The sequence below is a fragment of the Triticum dicoccoides genome, chromosome 6B (genome assembly GCF_002162155.2).
Source record: "Triticum dicoccoides isolate Atlit2015 ecotype Zavitan chromosome 6B, WEW_v2.0, whole genome shotgun sequence".
Lineage (NCBI taxonomy): Eukaryota > Viridiplantae > Streptophyta > Magnoliopsida > Poales > Poaceae > Triticum > Triticum dicoccoides.
Genome location: NC_041391.1, coordinates 362,130,230 through 362,149,272, shown reverse-complemented (window position 1 = coordinate 362,149,272; position 19,043 = coordinate 362,130,230).

The window sequence follows — 19,043 nt, the reverse complement described above, 5'->3', positions numbered from 1 at the left end:
TTCGTAAAAGTTTTTCTTTTTCACTTTCGGTTCATCAACTAAATTGCTTGAGGACAAGGAAAGGTTTAAGCTTGGGGAGTAGATATGTATCTGTCGTATCTACTTCTCCTAACGCTTTTCCTCTTGTATTGGACTCTAATTTGCATGATTTGAATGAAACTAACCCGGACTGACACTGTTTTCAGCAGAACTACCAACTATTTGAATAGCCGTGTCCATGGTCAATGACAGTTGGGGAATCGCTCTTGGGCTACGTCCACATGTTTACAAAACCTGGTGAGTGTGTATGGATAAGCGGTAAGAACTACCTGGGTCACGTCAAAAGACTTGACATGATGATTAAGTCGGATTGTTTCCAACTCTTATGTTGATATCTGTAACCCGTTCTCATGGTTACTTGAATTCTCATGATGCATGTCTTACAAGCTGTTGAACATGTCATAGCACTTAGAACTAGCTTTTTGCAAAACTTTACCTACACGCATTGTTGTACCTTGAACCGAAACATGGTTTTCTTGCAAGTACATTCAAAGTACTCATTGGCTTGCCACTGATTATTTAATTGGCCAAGCATGGAACAACAGGAGTTCGAGGAAGAGTTTCTTGGTCACAAACATGAGAACTTGGACATTTCCCAGTTAGAATGCCTGTAGGGTTAAGGCAGATGGCTTCAGTTCTAATTTTCAACGAAGATTTCCGCTGCTTGTGTTTCATTTGATGTTCATCCCTTGAGGCTTTATCTATGTAACACTTGACCCTAATGGTCATAATTTGTGTAAGACAATATGGATGTAAGTCTCTTGTTATTCCGCTTTTGTGTCTTAAGTGAGCATTGATCTCTGGGATCACTGTACACGTGCATTCGATGATCTCAACTTATGAGTCGGGGTCCCCATAGAGCTGGGATCAGAGCCATCCTGACTGTAGGAAACCTTAGTTGGCATGGGCATTAGTTAGGCCAAAACCGTGTTACAAACCCTCTATACTCCTCTTCTTTTCTAAGCCACCAAACCTAAGATATATTTACCCCTTGTTGACCTCTCCCATTCAACCTTTGTAGATGGCTGTCGTACCCAAAGACTTCCTGACCACCAGATTCCCTATGCTTCTCGAGGATAGCCTCCAGAAGTGCCAGTTTCACCGAGCCCCCATTTTCACCTACCATGAGCATTGGATCAATGACACCGAGATAGAATACCATGTGGAAGTAAACGTGAAGGCTAATGACCCTCCAACATGCTGGTTCTTTGACGGACCCCAGATGGCAACACTGGTCCTCGATGTCGAAACGGCAACACTCAAGGCACTCACCTGCCTTCGAGACCTTCCAGAGATGGCAAACAAGCCAGCAATCCGCTTCTTGCCTCACCGGAAGGAGGGTGAGGATGAGAGTAGCGCACCAGCTGCACCACTCGAGGAAGGACTTCCACTTCGGTTCCAGACCTACTTCAGCCTTTGTGCCGACAGCTTGGCACAACACTTGGCGTTGGAGTCAATGGAGCTCCTAAAGGAACTGCACAAGACCAAGGCACTTCTTTGCCAAGCTCAAGGGAAGACCGGTAGGATCAAGAAAGAAGGTGCTTCCCCTGGATAGCCCACAGTCGCATATCGAGGGAGAAGACCCACAGTAGATGCACCTACCAAGGATGGAGAACCACCCCAGCAACGCAGAATGATGGGAAGGGACTATCACTAGCTATTCATCACACTACTGGAAAAGCAGCGCCGTGTTGAGCTCCTCCACTCCCCCACCCTTTCGAGTAATGAAGGAAGTCAGACTGATAACGACAAGGAGGAAGACCCAGAAGAGCTAGAGTACGCGACCGAGCATTCCACCACATAGGCACCACTCTAGACTAGGGTGTGCTAGTCCATAACCCTAAGGTGGGATAGGTTGTGTATTCCCTATGCGAAGTCGAGTCCATGTAATGGTTCAAATGAAACCATGTAGGTTGTGTTTGCTTTTGGATGTGTTTGATGGACTTCGTACTCTTCCTTCGGGAACATGTAAACGACCACATCACCCGTTTGGATTTTAATCAGTGTGTTTGGCCCTTCTGGCCCTTCCATAAAAACAACTTGTGTCATACCAACCACCTTATTAGGCACCCCGTCTATCTTGCTTTCATCTCATCTTTCCCAATTATGAGACCTTGACCGCTCCAACATGATGCCTGTTGTAACCCGTACTGGTAACTCTACCCAGCAGCAAGGAGCCGGAGGATCCACCCAAGGAGGAGCCAGTCAGGACCAAACCCAAGGACAAGCTGCACCACTGCCACCACCTCTAAACATGGACATGGCTCAGCTTCTCCAAGCCTTCCGAGAGGAACGCTGTCGTGGGAAACCACGACCACCTATGGGACCAGGAGGCCCCTTGCTAGTTTGCCAGTGGGAGTTACGTTGCACAAAGAGCAGACAAGCGTGAGGCAGCATGACAGAGGTCATAGGGGCATTTTTACCCAGGTTAGGGCCGCCGCGAGGCATAAAACCCTACTCCTACTTTTGGTGGATTGATGGTGGAAATGTGGTGGTGGAGCGTAGTACAATTGCCCGGCAAGGGTTTCCTCAGGGTGGCAGCGACTATGCGCGTATGGGGTGTGAGTTATCCAGCCTTCTAACCTCGTCTACGGTTGCCAAGGGCCTAATTTTATAGATCAAGGGGTCACCACAATGGCAAAGTAGTCATTTATGCATTGATATGATAGCACACAGTGCTATCATACCTAACTCTGTGGGCTGACATTGCACATTTAATGCACCGCTCAATGTCATATCATTGGTTGCCCGACAGGGCTTGCCGGGTTATCTTGCCAGCTCCACGCTTGCTTGTTTGACACGCCACAGGACGGGTGTCATCTGTGGGCTTTTCCTATAGGGAGAGGCTGCCATGTGGCGAATGGCTGCCACTTAATCACTCTACGGCTTGACACCACACTGATCGACAGCGTGAGTCGTGGTGGAGTGGATGGTGAGATGATTTAGCCTCCGCAAGTCCCGACGGGCCCTGCCGGGACACCTTGGTCGTCTTCTTCTAGTGGTGGCCTCGTCCCTTGTCGGGCTCGCCTGCCTGGCAAAGGAGGCCTTTCTCTTGACGACATCTTGCTTCTCTGGCGTGGTCTTGGTCCCTCTGATCTGCTTGTTGGTCCTTCGAATCTCTTGGTTTCTTATACATCTTGGCTCGATCTTGGTTTGTCCGTGCACAAGCCAGGGGAAAATATGTACCCCCATATATTTTCCCCGACATAAGCCCCCGGGCCTGAGCCACACGTGTTGCGTGGCATGTTGGTTTAGGTCCCAAACCGTGTGCGGACATGTGGTAGGAGAGGGCTGCACGTGCTGGTTTGCCATTATGACTAGTCAATCCAACATCCACTTTGCGTAATTACTGCGTGTTGTGGGGTCGTGGGACTGTTGCCCCTGTTCCATTTTTCCCCTTAAGAGCAGGAAAAAAATGGAGCGGCACGATTCACGTGTCTCTTGCCCCGCTTTCCCATCTTCTTCCTTCACAAGCCAAGCGACAGTTCCACCTCTCTCCCTTCCGCCGCTGCCCTTCCTATCGATTCCCTCTCCCTTCCGCATCGGTGCCGCCGGAATGGGGAAGAAACCCGTGGAGAAGAAGAAGCAGACGACCGTGGCGAAGGAGGCTACCGCTAAGGAGAGCAGGAGAGGGGCGGAGCTGAAAAAGAACCAGAGTGAAGATGTCATATTCACCCCGTCGAACTTGAGCGGCCCAGTCCTTCAAGCAAGGTACGGGTATCTATGGGGGAGGCCCACTAAAAATGGGCATGGAGCGCCCGTAGTTTATGTGGCGGGGAAGGAGGATCCCCCGGATTCTTATTGATTCATCTGCGCTTACTTCATCTGCGGCCTTTGTCCCCCCTTCTCCAAGTTCTTTAAGGCAATCATGAATATCTATGGGTTCCTCCTCCTTGATTTCACGCCAAATGCAATGGTGACTATGGCCATCTTCGCGCATTTGTGTGAGAATTTCGTTGGAGTTAGGCCCAATGTGGATCCATTCCAGCATTACTTCGTCCCCCGTGTGGAGAGCATAGTTATTCGCTCCGATATCATTAGCTGGATGCCACGCGTGGCTAGGAAGATCTGGGATTACCTCCGCGGGTATCAGCGCGAGAGGTGGGACGAATGGAGAGGAGATCGGTGCTGGATCCAGGATAAGGAAGCCCCCAAGTTTTGTGAAGCCCGAAAGGAATGTGTCGAGCGCGGCAAGAATTTGAGCGCCAAAGGCCTTACTGAAGATAGGCTCTGCCCGACAATTAATAGGATCACCCGTTTGAGGACTGCTGGGTTAACCATCGAGCATGTGGGGGCAGACTTTCTTCTCTGCCGCATCTCGCTGTTGTAGGAAAGGGACAGACCCGCGTGGCTGTATGGTGATGCTACAGATAGGATGAGGCTGCTCCTAGGGTTGGCTAACAACTTATCAGTTATGGCTATGGCTGGTTGTGCAATCAATTGTTTGGTCGCTTCGAGTTTTTCAAGCTCCCGGCAACCTTCATCCCTCAGAATATCAATTCTGACTGAGACCAGATATTGAAATGGATGCCTAACTGCAATCCCAAAAGGGTACTGAGCACTTGGCAGCTACCCACCCTAGATGAAGAGCTCGAGTGGTCAAAAACCCTGGTGGAGAGGGCCACCAGGACTGAAACGAGAATGTATAAACGCACCATCTCTGCGGAGGTGGCATATATTTTGAAGAGGGTCGAGGAGGACAAGGCCGCCCGCCTCGCTGAGATGGGGAAGGTAGGAAAGGCCAGAAAGGGCAAGGTGAAAACTGAGGATGGGAATTCTTCCTAGGGCGGCAGCAAGGCGGAAGCCACGGAAGGAGCTGCAGGCGAAGAGCTTGTCGGGGATAACTTTGCCTGGCTAGATGCCATAGCCACGACAGCAACAGAGCTTTTGGAAGAGGAGGAGGTCAGCGAGGTGGCGGAGCTCGAGGAGTGGCTCGCGGCTGGGCCGCAAGCCCCCGAGCCGGACCTCAAGTAGCGCACCCATAGGCGTGCCGCTGCCCGAGGGGTGGCGGCTTCCAACCGGGCCACCAAGAGAGTGAAGAAGACCACTACCAAAGCCACCAAGGCTGAGGCCGCATGCCGCCCATCTCCTCATCTTTCCCTGACAAAGGCTTCCTCCGCCAAGCGACCGGCAGACATGGAGGCGGAGTCCATCCCCTACACCGGTTCGAGCTCCTCGTAGAACTCGTCTTCCCCGTAGCTCCTGGCGCCGTGGCAAGCACCAAGCTGCCGGGAAGTTCTGCCCCTCCATCTCTAAAGAGAAGACGGTACTCTCCACCTCCCATGGAGTTTAATTTGGACTCCATGCTCACTTTAGAAGAGTAAGGAGGATTTTTACATTCGTGGATAGCTTGTGCATACCCAACTATTTTTGCTGATTGGCCTCTTTCTCTTGTTGTCGCCGGCAGAGAGGTGGAGGAGGACACGGAAACCCTCACCCACCGCTCCCGGAAGAAGCTCCGGCATCTTGGATCATTGAAGGGCATGCAGAGCTCGGCCTTGGTGGGGGTGATGCTCCAGACCCTGTGCCGAGCCCCCAGCCCAGCCCTTGTCTCGGGAGCGGAGACTTGGTTCCACCCGCCGGGGGCAATGGGGATGGCCTTCTTGTTCCCTCAGGTGGAGGGGAAGGTGAGACGATGCAGGGCAAGCCCCTCCCTGAGGGGCACGCTTCCCCTGCCGCTCGATCTAGAGAGACTCCCACGGAACCTTTTGTGGATGATGCTGCACAGAAGGCTGTCGGGACTACCAAGGCAGAGTGTGAAGTTTGGCGCCCGGCAACAGCTTTTGCCAAGGAAACAGAGGTTCCTGCTCGGCAGACTTCCCCAGGTACTTCATTTGTTCCTTCTTTTCTTTCTTGCTCTGGTTGCTTCTCCTGGCTTCTCTATTAGCTTAAGACTTTCGTTTCCTCGTGATTCACCGGCTCTCTCATATGCAGCCCCTCAAGCCGAGGAATTAGACCTGCTGGAGGTGGTGGCTGATATAGGAAGGGCCGTCACAGATGAAGCCGTAGAGCTCGCTGCTGCTAAGGGCCAGGATCTTGCTGCCGGGGATGTGTAGGGTTCCATGGCGGTGAAGGAGCATTCTCCGAAGGACGCCCCAATAGGGGAAGTGGCCGTCGAGGTGAAGATCCCTCTCCAGACCATGGGCCCATACCCCACCATAGGGACCGTCGCTGAGATCCCTTCATCCTCCTCAAGCATGCTTGCCATGGTGCTGTCGCCACCCGGAGTTGGAGCCCTCGGCCTGTCCCTGACGATGGATGCTGAGCTTGATGAAGAGCTTCAACGTCTCCTGGCTCCGCTTTACCAGCGAGCTAGAGAGGTCGACGACTCAGACGCCATTGCCATGGACTTGTCCTTAACGGAATCCATGGCGGCGGTCGTGAAAGAGATGCAGGCCCGGCACAACCAGAAGTGGCAGGTGCTCAAGGAGTAGCGCGAGTCCGTTGACAGGATGAACCAGAAGCTGAAGGATAAAGGCCTGGAGCTGCGCATGTGGCATGACAAGCAATTCAAGGTGTTCTTGAGGCAGCAAGAGGTGCTCCAGATGATGCGGGAGGATGTCATAGCTCACGAGGCGCACTTGGCGGACCACGAGGCATCCCTGGACACCAGAGAGCAGGAGATCTCTGTCGGGGAAACTGATCCACGAACACCTATGTTGCCGGCGGACCGGGCCCCTTTCGGTTCAGCGGGGGGCGGAGATCGCACGAAGAGCAGATCGAGGCGAAGCACACGAGCAGTTTACCCAGCTTCGGAGCTCTCCGGAGAGATAACACTCCTACTGCTGCTTGTTTGATTATCTTGTGTTCTTGCTCCAGAGAGAGAGAGCGTAGTGTTTTTCTGGGTTACGAATGAGTCGAACCTTCCAACCCCCGAACCCCTTCTACGTTGTGCATGGGCCTCCTTTTATATGCTAAAGGGGTCACCAACAGGTGGCAACGCAGAGAAGGGTACAAATGTAAAAAGTGAGGTGGTTGGTACAGTTACTTGTATAGTGTGCCCTACCTAACCCTGACGGCAGGGGACAAGGGCATTAAATGCCCGTCTGAGTCGCCCAAATAGTGCAGAAAAGGACCATTAGGGGCGCCACCGTTCGCCACGATGGCGATCTTGTCAGCTTCGCATGCCACTGCGCACCGCTGGCTGCACAGCCTCCTGCCACGCGCGCCTGGAGAGGCCCCCAGAGCAACACATTGGTGGATGCGCTGGAGCGTGGGCACAGAGTGGCCGCTTGCCGCGGCAAGCGCCTTGCCGCTGCTGTTATCTTGTCGGGTCCGGAAGCTTGCCGCTCACCGGGCCTCGAGGTACCTTGGTTGGTCTTCCCGGCAAGCTCCTCTTGCCGGGGCCTTGTTGCCTTGCCGGAGCACGTGGCGCGTCACGGCAAGTTCCTTGGAGTGCCTTGGTTGGCCTTCCCGGCAAGCTCCTCTTGCCGGGGCCTTGTCTCCTGAGCTTAAATACTTTATTCTTGAATGGCTCCAAGGGAACCACGGAGGATCTTGGTGTTAGCCCGGCAAGCCTTGCCGCGGGGTGCTGCAACTGCCCGTGCACAAGTTCGGGGTACTAGGGTACCCCTATTCTAGTACACCGACAGGAGCCCCCGTGCCTGGGCCAGACACGGTGCCGAGCGCTGTTGGGCCAGGCCCAAGATAGGGCATGGGCACATGTGGACTGGGCCACGCCGAATCTCGCTCCGTATCCACCGCGCTCTCCCCAAATGGCACGCGTTGAATGCGGCGTCGTGGGAGAGATCGTGGGTGGTTCTTTATTCGGAAGGGCGAAACGTCCGCCCCGTCCCTCTTTATAAGCAGAGGAACCAGGGGCAGTTCGTTCCCCCTCGCTGCTTGCTACTACTCCATCTTCACGAACCTCCGCCGCTCCCCCCACTTCTTCTCGAAGCCGAGAGAGCAGCGCTCCGCCCGCCATTGCCACCAGCATCACCAACGCCGTCGACCTCCCCCACCACCTCCGCCATGGCTCCGAAAGCTGACAAGGGAAAGGGCGTGAAGTGGCCGAGGCGCAGCGGCTCGCGGTGCTGCGGAAGGAGCGGGCGATCTTCTCCCCCCAGCTCAGCGTGAAGGAGCTGAGGGAGTACTTCTACCTCTTTTGGGCGACGGAGATGCGGGCGCATCCGCGCACGAGGGTACTCCCAACCGCTGCTTCGTAACTGGCTCCAAACGGGTACCCATTCTTTGCGTTGTTCTTCTATTGCGGGCTCTGCCCGCCCTTCTTGGAGTTCTTCTGTGATATCATGAACACCTACGGCTTCCGCCTCCTTGATTTCACCCCCAACACCGTTCTGACCATGGCAGTTTTTGCACATTTGTGCGAAAACTTTGTCGGAGTCCACCCCAACGTTGTCCTTTTCCGCCACTTCTTCATACCTCGGGTAGAGAGAGGAGAGCCGCTTGCCGGAGGGATCTCCTGGATCTCGAGAGTCGGCAAGAAGGAGGCGTACTTGGAAGGTGAGCTCCGCAGCAAGTGGGAGGAGTGGAGAGCGGAGTGGTGCTGGATCGTCAAGGAGAATCCGCAGCCCTTCACCGCCGTGCGCCAAGCTCCAATAGTGCGCGGCAATGACTGGAGCAACGTGGCCCCGGAAGACGAGAGGCTGAAGATCGCCATTACTAGGATCCTTCGCCTCAGGCTTGCCGGGCTCACTGTAGGCGCTGTAGGCGCAGATTTCCTCCGCCGCCGCATCGCCCCCTGCAGGAGAGGGGGAGGCCCGCCTGGGAATTCAAGAACTCGGCGGACATCATCAGGCTGCGGCCGGGCCTCAACTACAACTTCACCGTCTTGGAGCTGGATGCAATGCTCCTGGAGTTGTTCGAACGCGATCCCCAGCACCCATTCACGCTGGCGAGGGGCGTCGTTCCATCGTGCAATAATTCTTCGCTTGACCGGATCCGCGCCATGATGCCGTTGTGCGATTCACACGGAATCGTTCCAACTTGGCAAGAGCCTGCGGATGACGTCGTGTAAGCGTTCTTTGACAACTTGGAAGAAGTGCCGGTCCGTGCTGACGAGCAGAAGAGCCTCACCCATGACACCACCGACGAGGAGCTGCAGCGCGTCGCCACTAGAGCAGAAGAGGTTGAGGTCGCAGCTGCCGCGGGCGCGTTTGGGTTCACTGTGGAGGAGGCGGAGGCGGCAGAGGCGGCAAACCTTGCCGAGCGCGCGGAGTTCATTGGCGAGGAAGAGACTGCCGGCTCTGAAGCTGAGCCGAGCGAGGCCGGCGAGGAAGAGCCCGAGCCTTCAGAAAGCTTGCCGCAGGTGGAGCCCCCGGCCCCGCCAAGAAGGCGTCTTCGCTGGGCCGCGGACGTGGCGGGGCGGCAGCCGGGTCAACAGCCGCCGAGCCGTGCGACACGCTCTACCGCGGCAAGCAATGTTGCCGCGGGAGCACCTCACGCAGCAGCGGCAACTGGAGCGGGATCTTCCCGGGCCACTGCCACCGCCCCCGCCAAGCGGGCAAGGGATCCTACTCCTCCGCCTCGCCGCACCGGAAGGGAGCCGGACTTCGATCTTTCCGCGCTCAGCTCCGATGAGGAGGAACAAGAGTAAGTTTCTTTGGTGCTCTTGTAGTTCTTCAATCTTGCTGTTTTTATCTTGTATCTGACTTGCTTCAATCTGGACTCCTTTCTTTTCAGGACGCTGGCCCAGAGAGCGGCGAAGAGGGCCAAGGCCGCGGTGATTGTCATCGAAGATGACCCCACCATCTCAGCAGGGGGTGGGTCCGAGACCACCTTGATGGACCCGTCAACCACTCCTCAAAGCAGCCCCCAGCGCAGCCCCCAGCGTAAGTTCATAGTTAGCTTTCTGCTGTCAGGCCCGCATGAGTGCTTTTTCCTTTGTTGATATCTTGCTTGTTGATTTGTGTAGGAGCAGAGCAGCCATATCAGGAGCGCCCGGAAGCTGGTCCCGAAGTGACATCTGCTTTGACTACGCCGCCAAGGGAGGAGTTCCCGGTAAGGGAGCACTCTCCGACAAAGGGCAGCACCGTCGATCCTGCGGCGGCCGAAACCGCAACTGCAGATCTTGGCACAGGTAATTCACTTGTCCAAAAACTTTCCCCTGGGTTCTTCTTCTTCTGATTTTCTTCTCTTGGATATTTGATTGATTTTTCTCCCTTCTTCGTTCTTCAGACCCATCTGCTGCTGAGCCAATGGAGACAGAGGGCGCCAGCGAGGAAGGGGCCGGTGCTGATGAGACCGCCGGCGAGGAAGCCGCCAAGGCTGCCATCGCAGAAGCCGGCGAGGGGTCGGGCGATCGCACTGACGACCCTAAGGCCGCAGGAGCGCCAGGCGCTGCGCCGACCGCCGATCCCTCTGCCGCTTCTGCGGAGCCGGGCTCCGAGGAGCCCCAGCCCGGCGCCTACTTGAAGGCCGGTGACGATATCTTCATCAAGCTACCCTGGGCGTCGAGCTCCAGGGCGCCGGTCGAGGGGGAAACTTTCGATGAGGAAGTGCTCGCCTCCGCTGGACTGTCGTTGGTCGATGCGCCCAGCAGCAGCAGTGGCGAGCCTGAGGAGGATTAGCTGCTGCGGAAGCTGTTGTCACTCTACCGCGCACGGCAAGCCAAGCTGGCTTCCGGAGAAGCGCTTGTCACGAAGGCGGGAGTTGATATGGAGAAGCGCGCGGAGGAGCTCCGGGGCCACAATCAAGAAGCTCTCAGGTCCCTGGCACAGGAGCGGGAGCGACTCGCCGAGGAGCGCACGGCCTTCCTTCTTGAGAAGGCCGAAGCTGAGGAGGAACAAAGGCTGGCCGCCGAGAAGCAGTCCGCGCGAGAAGGTGAATTGGTGCAGCGGAAGGCCAAGCTCGACAGCTACGAGGAGGAGCTTGCCGAGCACGAGCAAGCACTTGGCGGGGCGCTCAAGGAAGCAAAGGACGCTGCCGCAATCGCAGAGGCTGCCAAGAAAGAGCTGGAGGAGAAGGTGGTGTAGCTGGAGGCCAACATCGGGAAGAGCGGCGAGGAGCTTGCCGCGCTCAAGCGTGAGCGTGAGAAGGATGCTGCCGCCCACGATGAGCTGCAAGGTCTTCTCGCTGAGAGGGGCAAGGAGCTCAGCGCCGCCAGGGATTCCAATGCAGACCTGAAGTTGAAGCTGGCCACGCTGACGCACACGCTGGACAACGCCAAGGAGCGGGAGAAGACCTTGTCGGAGAAGGTCAGGGCCGACAAGGCGCTGCTGGAGAGCATCGCAGTTACCCAGAACTCATTCAGATATACTGTGGAGCACTGGACCGAGGGTCTGGTGAATATTGCCGCAGTCATCGACGAGGAGCTGGCGCAGCTGGGGATGGAGGACTTTGGGTATCCCTCCGACGAGAATCTTCAACCCAGCACCAAGCTCAGCCTGTTCTTCAAGGGCGTGGCGACAGCACTCCAGCGGCTCCGGGAGAGGATCCCAAAGCAGCTGGCCGACGAGTCGCGCAGAATCTACGCCGGAGTTCTCCAGAAGGTGCTGATGAAGGTGGCCTTCCGCAATCCAGGCCTCAGCTTCACCAACGTCCTCAAGTCCTTGCCGCCCGACGCCGATCGGGACGCACTCAAGGCCCTTGTCGCACCCATTGTGGACAAGGTGAGCGAGATCAAGAGGGTTGAGGGCGATCGCGTAGACTAGGCCGCCCATTTCTTCTTTTCCCTTGTCGCTGCTAATCATGTTATGAAAACAGTCTGTTAGAGCTGCGACAAGTTATCTTGTAACATAACTTTATTTCTATTATCACTTGCTATGTTATTTCCTCTACTAGATTCCTTTCTTTGTATGTTTTTACCCTACGCTTCTAGGGAACTTGTCGGCGCAGGCGCCCGAGCCGCGAGCGCTGAGTGCGGAACGTCAGCAGCCTGCTGGCGGCGCTGCTTCCGACAAGAAACCTTGTCGCGACTAGATGCAGCACACTTAAGTTGTTGAGCGGACTCGAAACAAAGTAAGGGCGGAACTAGCCACGAGTTGGTTCCTCCGCGCACAGGTTTTCCATACAAAGCAGGGTCGTTCGAGGAAGATAACTCAAAAATTTAAAAACTGATTGCTCAAACTTTGGCAACTTAGCTTTTCTGTCGTTTGCTTCCCGGCAAGGCAAAACTTTGCTTGAACGATGCCTGGTCCATACCACAATATTCTCCTTCCCCCCGGCAAACTTGTGTGCGAGGGAACCTTCTTTTCCTTTGTTGAAAAGAAGAAAGAAGAGAAAATAAAGATATGGAGCCCTTCGGCTCGTAATTGCTTACCGGATGTAGGTGCTGCACAAAGTGTCAGATAACGCATGCAAGAAAGAAACTAATGCATGAAATGGACAAGTTGTGTGGAGCACATGGGGTTTTACTTATGCACGGGATCTGCGCCCGGCTTTGTACAAAGGATTACATGCAACAGCGGCAAGACTTGTACAAAAGGTGGTTGCCGGAACGGGTTCCGGCAACCGCGCCCTACGGGAAAAACTTACAAAGATGTTCTATGTTCCAGGAGTTGCTCACCGGAATGCCATCTTCGGTCTCAAGGCGGATAGCGCCGGGCCTTGTGACTCGTTTCACCCGATAAGGGCCTTCCCACTTCGGCGTCAACTAGTTGGAATTCTTGGCGGACTGAACGCGCCGAAGAACAAGGTCGCCTTCCTCGAAGCTTCTGGCCTTAACTTTGCGGCTATGGTAGCAGCGCAAAGCTTGCTGGTATCGAGCAGCTCGTACAGCAGCCTGAAGACGATCTTCCTCAAGGAGCAGCGCGTCGTCTTGTCGCAGCTGTTCTTGCTCAAGCTCATCATAAGCGAGCACTCGAGGCGATCCGTATACGAGTTCCGTGGGGAGAACTGCCTCTGCTCCATAGACTAGAGTGAAAGGCGTCTGGCCAGTGGCTCGATTTGGCGTCGTTCTGATCGACCAAAGAACCACCGACAGCTCCTCGATCCAGTTTCCTCCGCACTTGCACAGCCTGTCGAAAGTTCTAGTCTTGAGCCCGTGCAGCACTTTAGCATTTGCCCTCTCTGCTTGACCGTTGCTTCTCGGATGAGCAACAGAAGCGAAGCAGACCTTGGTGCCAAGGTCTTGGACGTACTGCATGATGGTGCGGCTCGTGAATTGCGTGCCGTTGTCGGTGATGATCCTGTTAGGGATCCCGAAATGACAAACAATTGACCTGAAGAACTTGACTGCTGACTGTGCTGTCACCTTCCTCACTGGCTGCACTTCCGGCCACTTTGTGAACTTGTCAATTGCGACGTACAAGTACTCAAAGCCCCCGACAGCTCGGGGGAAAGGGCCGAGGATATCGAGCCCCCAGACCGAAAATGGCCAGGATAAAGGGATCGTCTGGAGAGCTTGAGCTGGCTGGTGTATCTGTTTGGAGTGGAACTGGCACGCTTCACACTTGGTTACTTGTGCAGTTGCATCCTGGAGGGCTGTCGGCCAAAAGAAACCTTGCCGGAAAGCTTTGCCGGCAAGTGCTCTTGCGCCAATGTGGTGGCCACATATGCCTCCATGTATCTCTGCCAACAGCTTTTGTCCATCTTCCCGGCAAATACACTTCAATTTCACACCATTGAGTCTTCTTCTGTACAGTATGCTATCGACAAACTGGTACATACTTGACTGCCGGGCTACTTTTTCCGCTTCTTCTTGCTCTTCGGGAAGTTCTCCTGTCTGAAGGAAATGGACAATCTGCTGTGCCCATGCTGGAGCTTGTGGCTCGACAACAAGGACTAAAGGCACATCTGCTGCTGCAGGAACATCCGCTTCTACGGCAAGGACTTGCGGCCCCGCCGGAGCTTGATGTTCCCCGGCAAGCTTGCCGGAGCAAAACTTGTCGGGAGCATCTGCTTCAACGGAACAAACCATAAGGCCTGCCGGAGCAGACTGCCCCTCAGCATCCTTGGTGTTGATCTTGGGGACTTTCTTGGCGGCGGCTTCGGGGAGCTCTGCCGGAAAGTAGTCACCAGAAATCAACTTCCTCTTCTTGCTTTGTCCAGTTGATGGTGTTACGGATGGTTGAGTCAACTTGAGCACAAAGATCCCTGGTTCCACAGGTAACTTTAGTGCGGCGCACTTTGACAGGCCATCAGCAATGTCATTCTGAGCTCTTGGGATATGCTCCATCTGTAGGCCGTCAAAGTGCTCTTCTAGTTTCCTCACTTCATCAACATATGCTTCCATCAATGGACTCTGTAGTTCTTGTTCACTTGGCGGACGACAAGCTGTGAGTCACCCCTGACAATGAGCTTCTTAATCCCAAGGTCTGCTGTGATCCTGAGACCGGCAAGCAATCCTTCATACTCTGCAGTATTGTTGGTTGCTTGCTCCTTGGGAAAGTGCATCTGGACTGCGTACTTGAGGTGCTCTCCGGTGGGCGCGACAAGCAGCACTCCCGCACCGGCGCCTTGCAGCGAGAAGGCACCATCAAAGTACATCAGCCACTCCTTGCTTGCCTCTTTGACGGGGATGCTTGTCTCTGGAATTTCTTCATCTGGTGTTGGCGTCCACTCTGCTATGAACTCTGCCAATGCTCTGCTTTGGATAGTTGAAGTGCTCTCAAACTTGAGGCCAAAGCTTGACAGTTCCAGCGCCCACTCGACAATCCTGCCTGTCGCTTCTGGATTTTGCAGTATCCTCTTCAGCGGAAAGCGAGTGACGACTGTGATCTCATGTGCTTGGAAGTAATGGCGCAGCTTTCTCGAGGCCATGAGGAGGCCGAAAAGCAACTTCTGCACACCAGAGTACCTTGATCTAGCCCCCTGTAGAAGGGAACTGACAAAGTAAACTGGACGCTGCACCATTCTCTTCTGCATCTTATCATGCTCCTGCGCAGATCCATCTCTGTTGGGACCAGAGCTTGTCGGCGAAGCCCCATGCTTGTCGCTGGATGCATCTGCCGTGGTTGCTGGCTCATCATCTGCCTCCCTCTCCGCCACTAACGCAGCACTAACCACTTGATTGGTTGCCGCTATATACAACAGCAACTTCTCTTGCGGCTTAGGTGCGACAAGTGTTGGAGTGGAGGACAGGTATCTCTTCAAGTCCTGCAGCGCAGCCTCCGCCTCCGGAGTCCATTTTATTGGACATGCCTTTTTCAAAATTTTGAAAAATGGCAGGGCTCGCTCAACAGGTCTAGAGATAAACCTGCTGAGAGCAGCCACGCAACCGGCAAGCCTTCGTACATCCTTGACGCGCTTTGGTGCTTCGATCTGCTCAATGGCCTTGATCTTGTCGGGATTGGCTTCAATTCCCCGCTGAGACACGAAGAACCCGAGAAGCTTGCCGGAAGGGACTCCAAACACGCACTTCTCGGGGTTAAGCTTGAGGTTGATCTTGCGCAGATTTGCAAATGTCTCGTCTAAATCTTGAATCAGGGTCGCCCTATTCTTGCTCTTGACCACTATGTCATCCATGTATGCTTCCACATTTCTGTGCATCTGCGGCTCAAAAGCGTGGTGGACTACCCTTGCGAATGTTGAACCAGCATTCTTCAAACCGAAAGGCATCCGTACGAAGCAGTACGTGCCACACGGGGTGATAAATGCGGTTTTCTCTTCATCCTCTTCTGCCATGAAGATATGATGGTATCCTGAGTATGCATCAAGAAATGAAAGCAGATCACATCCGGCTGTGGAGTCAACAATCTGGTCAATGTGCGGCAAGGGAAATGGGTCTTTGGGACAAGCTTTATTAACATCAGTGAAGTCAATACAAAGCCTCCATTTCCCTTTAGCCTTGCGCACGAAAATAGGATTGGCCAACCACGTGGGATGGAGCACTCCTCTGATAAGGCCTGCTGCTTCCAACTTCTTGATTTCTTCTGCGATGAATTCTTGGCGCTCCACTGCCTGTTTCCTGACTTTCTGCTTGACAGACCGCGCATGAGGACAGATGGCAAGGTGGTGCTCAATTACTTTCCTGGGAACACCGGGGATATCAGACGGTTGCCACGCAAACACGTCGACATTCGCCCGCAGGAAAGCAACGAGCGCGCTTTCCTATTTGGGGTCAACAGTGGCGCTGATGGTGAAGGTACCACCAGTGCCGTCCTTCTTCGCGGACACCTTCTTGGTCTCAGGTGGAGCTGTCATTGCCTTCTTACACTTGCCGGTGGAGCTCGATGGTGTGTCCTCGACGGTAGCGCAGCACTCCGAAGAGGTGCGCTTGCCGGAGTGGGCATCAGAGCTCTTGCCGGACTTGGTCTTCTTCTTCCCCCCGGGAGCTTCAGCGGCAAGTGTCTTGCGTTCTGCTGCGGCTGCTGCTTCCCGGTAGATCTTGTCGGAACAGATAAGAGCATCCTTCTTGTCGCCAGGGACAGAGATGACACTTATCGGGCCTGGCATTTTTAGTACGTTGTACGCATAGTGAGAGGCTGCCATGAACTTGGCGAGTGCCGGACGGCCAAGGATTCCATTGTAAGGTAATGGAAAGTCAGCAACATCAAATGTGACCCTCTCAGTCCTGAAATTCAGCTCGCTGCCAAATGTTACCGGCAACGTGATCTTTCCCTTCGGCTTGCTCCTTCCCGGGTTGATTCCTTGAAATGTACCGGTCTCTTCGAGCTCACTGTTAGGGATCTGGAGTTTCTCGAGCACCGCGGAGGAGATCAGGTTCAAGCCGGCCCCGCCGTCAACTAGCATCTTAGTGACCTTGAGGTTGCGGATTGTTGGTGAAACCAATATCGGCAAGCACCCGACCGCAGTTATGCGATCAGGGTGGTCCTCAATATCAAAGATGATAGGCGTGCTGGACCATTTCAGAGGCTTGCGTGACTCGACGGGCGGTTCTGCTGCATTAACTTCCCGCACCCACTACTTGAGCTGGCGGTGCAAGGTATGCAGAGAAGCACCACCGTCAATGCACAGGACCTCTGTGGCTTTCTGGAACTCCTGCTCATCAGTATCCTCATCATCCATGTCTTCATCGTCGCCGTCACCTTCATCCTTGTCGCGGCCGCGAGGAGGTCTGTCTCCTTGCCGCTGCTTGGCCTTGCCGCGGCGTCCTCCTCGGCCGGAACGTTTCTTGCCAGATCCCCCAGCACCTTCCTGGGCCTTCTCCATGTCGCGCCGCTCATATTCAGCTTTCTGTTGCTCAACAAGCTGCTCGACTTTCTTACAGTTCTGGAGATCATGGCCCTTGGTGCGGTGGATCTTGCAATACTGCTTGTTGGTGCCGTCCTGCTTGTCGGCGACCGCCACCTCCGCGGCAACCTCCTTGCCGGAGTCACCAGCTTTGGCTTCCTTGGCGCCACCACCGTTGCCGGACTGCTCAGCAACTAGCACCTCTTTGCCTTTCCTCTTCCTGTTGTTCCGCCGCCGGTTTTTCCTTGCCGGGGCAGCATCTTCACTGTCAGATCCTCCCGCTCCTACATTCTCTCCGGGGAGTCTCCTTCCGTCCTCAGCACATGCACACTTGTCGGCCAGTGCATATAATTCACTGACGTCCCTGATCTTGCACATCACCATTTCCTCCCGCATCCTGCGGTTTCGCACGTTCTGATGGAACGCGCTGATCACCGCGGCAGGGTGGACGTCTGGGATGTTGTGCTGCACACTGCTGAATCTCTGAATGTACTTGCGCAGGGGCTCTCCTTCCTTCGGGGCGAGCAGATGAAGATCACTCTCCTGGCCATGATGCTTGTGTCTGCCTATGAAGGCGCCGACAAACTGATGGCACAGATCAGCCCAAGAGGATATGGAGTTGTCCGGCAAGTGCATGAGCCAGGACCTGACGTTGGGCTTGAGCACCAGCGGGAAGTAGTTGGCATGGATCTTGTCATCCCGTCCCCCAGCAGCCTGCACCGCAATTGTGTAAATGCTGAGGAACTCCGACGGATGCATCTTACCATCGTACTTCTCCGGTACGTCTGGCTTGAAGTTCTTCGTGCTGGGCCACTAGACTTGCCGCAGCTCACGAATGAACGCAGGGCAACCTACCGCGCACGGCAGATCGCCTGGTTTCCCTGGCGCATGCATGTCAACAGAGGGCCCAGCGCGCTTGTCGGATTGACGTCGCGCTTCTCTTCGGTGCTCGATGCGAGTTCGAGCGTCTTCTTGTCGTCAATCATGAAGAACTTGGCGCTGATCGCGACGAGCTTGTGGATCCGACGATGCAGTGGAGTCGCTGTCGAGGTGGATCCGGCGAGTCGGCGATCTTGGCCTTCGGGGCGGTGATTGCATGGTAGTTGCACCTCCACCCGTTTCGTCGCCACCGGCTCGCGCCCGACAACCCTGCCGCGGCGGCGACGCGCTCGGCCGCCGTGGAGTGTCGCCGTTGGCGTAGCCGATGAGACTCTGAATGGTGGACCTCCATTCATCGATCTTGTCCGACGTCGGAGGGTAATCTAGGAGCAGTTGAGCTCGCGCCAAAGCTTCTGCTGGAGTGGTGGGTGGCAGTGGCGGACGGCGCGAGGAGCGGGACGTGCTCGGACTCCTAACTATGTTAGAAGGAGCAGTATCCCGTCCAGGCGACCGTGCCCTGCTCGTGCCAGCACGCTGGCGTGCATGCTGGTCTTGAGCGGCCCGAGAACCACCAGCTTGGTCTTGGCCTATCATGCGTATGGCACTGCAAGTGCCATGACGCTGTTGGTCTTGCGCCTCCTGAGAGTGGCGTGGAACATGTACAGTCGCCGAGGTTTGTGCAGCCTTGTCCCTGGACCTGGCAGCATCATAAGCTTCCTCGTCGACGTCCATTCTTCCGTCGGCGTCCATTCCACCACCCGTTTGCTCCAACGGTGGCGGAAGTGATGTGGACGGAGCGGCTGCCGCCGAAGTCTTCTTCTTCGGTGGCATGTTGATGAAGGGAATGAAGATCTAGCTCGTGTGAACGCCGGATCAGGTTCACACAATCTCGACGCCCCCTACCTGGCGCGCCAAAGATGTGAGGAAACTGATCCACGAACACCTATGGGGCCGGCGGACCGGGCCCCTTTCGGTTCGGCGGGGGGCGAGATCGCACGAAGAGCAGATCGAGGCGAAGCACATGAGCAGTTTACCCAGCTTCAGAGCTCTCCGAAGAGATAACACTCCTACTGCTGCTTGTTTGATTATCT